At 35.0% G+C, this 5701-nt stretch overlaps 1 non-coding gene across 1 annotated transcript; it reads right to left on the bottom strand.

Annotated features, from left to right (window-relative positions):
- Window positions 1-402: 402 nt before the first annotated feature.
- LOC115724238 (small nucleolar RNA R71) lies at window positions 403-509 on the bottom strand. The gene has a single exon (XR_009685429.1). It is a non-coding gene; the product is annotated as a small nucleolar RNA R71 (small nucleolar RNA).
- Between the last annotated feature and the right edge of the window lie 5192 nt (window positions 510-5701).

Consider the following 5701-nt stretch of genomic DNA (forward strand, 5'->3'; position numbering starts at 1 on the left):
GAAAATTGCGACATCATGGAACCAAATCAAGTAAATGTGGAAGAAAAAACTCTTATTGATCATTTTTCTCCCATTTCTGCTAATCCACCATCATGCATTATTTTTCCTGAAACAAATGCTACACACTTTGAACTGAAACCTTCCATAATTCAACTTTTGCCATCTTTTTATGGGTTAGATAAAGAGGATCCATACATGCATGTGAAAGATTTTTTAGAAATTTGCTCTACATTTAGATTTCAAAATTTTTCTGATGAATCTGTTAGGCTTAGACTTTTTCCATTCTCATTAAAAGATAAGTCTAAAGCCTGGTTAAATTCACTCCCAGCCCGATTTATTTCTACTTGGGATGAATTAGTTAATAAATTTTTGTCCAAATTTTTTCCCATGTCTAAAACGGATAATATTAGGAGAGAAATCTCCGAATTTTATCAGAAAGATCACGAAGAATTTTATGAATGTTGAGAAAGATTTAAAGATTTATTGCTAAAATGTCCACACCATGGTTTTGAGAAATGGAGATTGGTAAAATACTTTTATGATGGATTATCTCCTTCAAACCGACAAATGGTACAATCAATGCACACTGGAAAATTTTTGCAATTTAGAGGGGATGAGGCTTGGGAGTCTCTTGAGAATCTTTCTGTAAATTCTCAATAGTGGAATTGCCAAGATCCTAGATCGAAAGCTTCCAACACACCTAAGAGAGGTGGAATTTACGATGTCAAAGATGACGTAGATATTAAAACATCATTAGCAAATCTAACTAGGAGAGTTGAACCTATGTCATTAAGTCAATCCATGAATACTCCTATACATAGGAATGAAATTTGTTCCTTATGCTATAGTACAAGTCATAGTGCCCAGTCATGTCCATCATTGTCTACATACCAAGAGGCATTTTCTGAAGAAGTGAACGCTCTTCAAACTTATGGGAAATCATCTGATAGCCCATTTTCTCAATCCTACAATCCAAATTGGAGAAATCATCCAAATTTTTCATGGAGACAGAACCAGCCTCCAATGAATCAAGGGCACCAGTACAACACGCCTAATCAGAGTCAAGCCCAACCTAATATGCCATATCCTCAACAACAAAGAAAACCATCTTTAGAGGATACACTACAACAGTTTATGCAAACCACCCAACAAGCTTTACACACAAATTCTCAATCCCTATTAAAGCTTGAAACACAAATGGGTCAGCTTGCTACACGTAGCTGAAAGGGAAAAGGGAAAACTTCCCAGTCAACCCATTCCAAATCCAAAGAGTCAGTACGAGGTAAGTACATCTAGACCTACTGAAGAAGCTAAATCAATTTCTATCCTTAGGTCTGGAAAAATAATTGAAAAACCTGATTACATACCTCAAACTGATGCTGAAATAAACAAAGACTCATTGAAAGAAAATGAAAAGAGTCAGCCTGAAAGTTCACATTCCAAAGACTCGGTTGAAGAATCGAGTCAAACCTTACCCTTCATTCCAAAAGCTCCATTCCCACAAATATTGCTCCCGATCAAAAGAGGTAGTCAGTATGGTGACATCTTAGAGGTATTCAAACAAGTAAGTATAAATATCCCTTTCTTAGATGCCATTAAGCAAATACCTGCCTACTCTAAATTCTTGAAAGATTTGTGTACTGCAAAAAGAAACACAAATGTTCCGAAAAAGGCATTTTAACGGAACAAGTCAGCTCCATAATTCAATATAAAAGTCTTGTTAAACACAAAGATCCGGGGTGTCCCACCATTCCTTGTATTATTGGTGATCATGTGATTAACAAAGCTTTACTTGATTTAGGAGCTAGTGTGAATTTATTGCCTTATTCTATTTATAAGCAACTTGGTCTAGGGGAACTGAAACCAACATCTATGACACTTCAATTAGCTGATCGTTCTGTGAAAATTCCTAGAGGTGTCATAAAAGATGTTTTGATTAAGGTAGGTAAATTTTATTTTCCTGTTGATTTCATTGTTCTTGATACTCATTTTGTTGAAGACATAAGTGCTCAAATTCCGATCATTTTGGGTAGACCATTTTTATCCACATCAAATGCAATCATCAACTGTCGTAATGGTGTTCTTAAATTATCATTTGGAAATATGACTGTTGAGTTGAATGTTTTTAATGTTGCTAATAAATCTGTTGATTGCGATGATGTATATGAGGTAAATTTTATTGATTCTGTCACACAAGATTTCATGCTAAACAAAGATAATTCTTTTGAAAATTGTGTAAGTCATTTTGGTATGAATTTTGAAAGTTCTTTTGATAGTGTAAATTCTTTGTTAGAGTCTACACCATTGATAAACACAGAAGAGTGGAACACCAAAGTTGAGTCAATTGAACCCTTGCGCCAATTAGAATCACAGTCACTCCCTGAACCACCAAAGTTAGATCTAAAGGTTTTACCTGAATATCTAAAATATGCATTCCTAGGAGAGTCAGAAACCTTCCCTGTTATCATCGCATCTGCGTTAGACAAGAAACAAGAAGAGAAATTGGTACAAGTTCTTAAGAGTCACAAAGAAGCCATAGGGTGGACCATGGCTGACATCAAAGGAATTAGTCCTTCGGTGTGCATGCATCGAATCCATTTAGAAGAAAATGCAAAGCCATTCCGTGAGTGTCAAAGAAGGTTAAATCCAAATATGAAAGAAGTAGTGAGAGATGAAATACTTAAAACATTAGATGTGGGTATTATATACCCAATTTCTGATAGTTCATGGGTCAGTCCGATCCATGTTGTTCCTAAGAAGTCTGGAATTACTGTAGTCAAGAATGCAAACGATGAATTAATCCCCACTAAAATCCAAACTGGATGGAGAGTGTGCATTGACTACATAAAACTGAATAGCCTCACCAGAAAAGACCATTTCCCATTACCCTTCATTGATCAAATGCTTGAAAGATTAGCTGGTCACGAGTACTACTGTTTTCTCGATGGTTACTCGGGATACAACCAAATCCCGATAGCATCCGAGGATCAAGAAAAGACCACCTTCACATGTCCTTATGGAACATTTGCTTATCGACGCATGTCTTTTGGCTTATGCAATGCACCTGCGACATTTCAAAGGTGTATGATTGCAATTTTTTCTGATATGGTTGAACATTTTTTGGAAATCTTTATGGATGATTTTTCTATTTATGGATCTTCTTTTGATGAATGTTTACACCACCTGTCTCTTGTCTTGATTCATTGTAAAGAAAAGAATTTAGTGCTAAATTGGGAAAAATGTCATTTTATGGTAAAACGTGGAATTGTCTTAGGACATGTGATTTCATCTGAGGGAATAGAAGTTGACAAAGCTAAAGTTAATCTTATTTCAAAACTTCCACCACCTAAAACTGTGAAAGAAATTAGATCATTCTTAGGTCACGCCGGTTTCTACCGGAGATTCATAAAAGACTTTAGCAAAATTTCACGGCCTCTGTGCCATTTACTTGGAAAAGATAATGCATTTGTTTTTGATCATGATTGTCATATTGCTTTTGAGAAATTGAAAACTATGCTAACTACTGCACCCATTATTCAACCTCCTGATTGGAACCTTCCTTTTGAAATAATGTGTGATGCTTCTGATTATGCTATAGGAGCTGTCTTAGGGCAAAGAATTGATAAAATACCACATGTTATTTCCTACTCTAGCAAAACTCTAAATGATGCTCAATTAAATTATTCCACAACTGAGAAAGAATTGCTTGCTGTAGTCTTTGCCTTAGAAAAGTTTAGGTCTTATCTGTTAGGATCTAAAATAATTGTTTATTCTGATCATGCTGCTTTAAGATATCTTTTGTCAAAGAAAGATGCAAAATCACGTTTAATCCGTTGGATACTTCTTTTACAAGAGTTTGATCTAGAAATTCGTGATAAAAAGGGGTCTGAAAATGTTGTTGCTGATCACTTATCTAGGCTAGTTATTAAAACTAGTAAAGAGCCTACCCCTATCACCGAAACTTTTCCTGATGAACAATTGATGCATGTTTCTTCTTTGCCTTGGTATGCTGACATTGTGAATTATCTTGTTACTGGTGAAATACCACCTCACTGGTCTAAACAAGATAAAAATAAATTTTATTCTGAGGTGAAAAATTTTATCTGGGATGATCCATACTTGTTTAAATATTGCCCTGATCAGATAGTACGTAGATGTATCCCGAATTGTGATCAAACTAAAATCATATCTTTTTGTCATGATCATGCCTGTGGAGGCCATTTCAGTAGTAAAAAGACTGCTGCAAAAATTTTACAATGTGGTTTTTATTGGCCCACAATTTTTCGTGATACATATGCATACTGTAAAGCCTGTGAACGTTGTAAAAAGTTAGGAAGTCTGTCTAGAAGAAACATGATGCCTTTAAACCCTATTCTTATTATTGATGTATTTGATGTTTGGGGTATTGATTTTATGGGACCTTTTCCTAACTCGTTTGGAAATTTGTATATTCTTGTTGGAGTTGATTATGTTTCAAAATGGGTCGAAGCTGTTGCATGTCACACAAACGACCACAAAGTGGTGGTTCGTTTCTTGAAAGAAAATATTTTTTCCCGTTTTGGCACACCACGTGCTATCATTAGTGATGGAGGTACACATTTTTGTAATAAGCCATTTGCACATCTCATGAAAAATTATGGCATTACACACAAAGTCACTACACCATATCATCCTCAAACTAGTGGTCAAGTTGAAATCTCTAATAGGGAAATAAAGCACATCCTAGAAAAAACAGTCAACCCAACTAGGAAAGATTGGTCCCTGAGACTAACTGATGCTTTATGGGCATATCGTACTGCATACAAAACTCCCATTGGAATGTCACCTTACCGCCTAGTGTATGGAAAAGCCTATCATTTACCTGTAGAGTTAGAGCATAGAGCCTTTTGGGCAATTAAACAACTGAATTTTGCTCTAGACAAAGCGGGAGAGAAAAGAAAGCTCCAATTAAATGAATTGGAAGAACTGAGAAACGATGCTTACGATTGTGCAAAAAGTTACAAAGAACGTACAAAGTTGTATCATGATAAGAACATCTTGCGAAAAGATTTCTCCACTGGTCAGAAAGTTCTTTTATACAACTCTCGCCTTCATCTGTTTCCCGGTAAGTTACGTTCTAAATGGACTGGTCTATTTACTGTTCGTACTGTTTTTCCTCACGGAGCTGTTGAAATTGAAAATTCTAAAACTGGTAACATATTCAAAGTCAATGGACAACGGTTGAAACCATTTTTAGAATTAACACCACCTGAAGTGGAGCAAACACTCCTTCACGATCCCATTTACCAAGGTTAGTGAATTCTTTCACTACTGGTCCTATCTTTAATTGCTTTCTTTATTTTTCAGTATTTTAGTTTATTTTCTGTCATTTGTTTTTTAGAAAATTAACATCTATCACTGTGCATATTCTCTGTTTTTTTTTTCGGTTCTCATCTCATGTTCTTATCATATACATATTTAGACATTGAGGACACTGTCTCATTTTAGTTGGGGGTACTGAGTATATTCTTGCGTTAAGTTCGATAAATTTCTTACCTTTTTGAAAATTTTGAGTCAAATTCTGCTGCTAATTATGTGAATAAATAAATATTGTGTTAGACTAGTTTATACTATATTTAGTTACTTAGATAGTAATTCCAGTAAAAATAGCACAAACTAAACATATGATTTGATTGTTTTTAACACATTTAATTGAGAAAAA

This window comes from Cannabis sativa, chromosome X (genome assembly GCF_029168945.1).
Source record: "Cannabis sativa cultivar Pink pepper isolate KNU-18-1 chromosome X, ASM2916894v1, whole genome shotgun sequence".
In the NCBI taxonomy this organism is placed as follows: Eukaryota; Viridiplantae; Streptophyta; class Magnoliopsida; order Rosales; family Cannabaceae; genus Cannabis; species Cannabis sativa.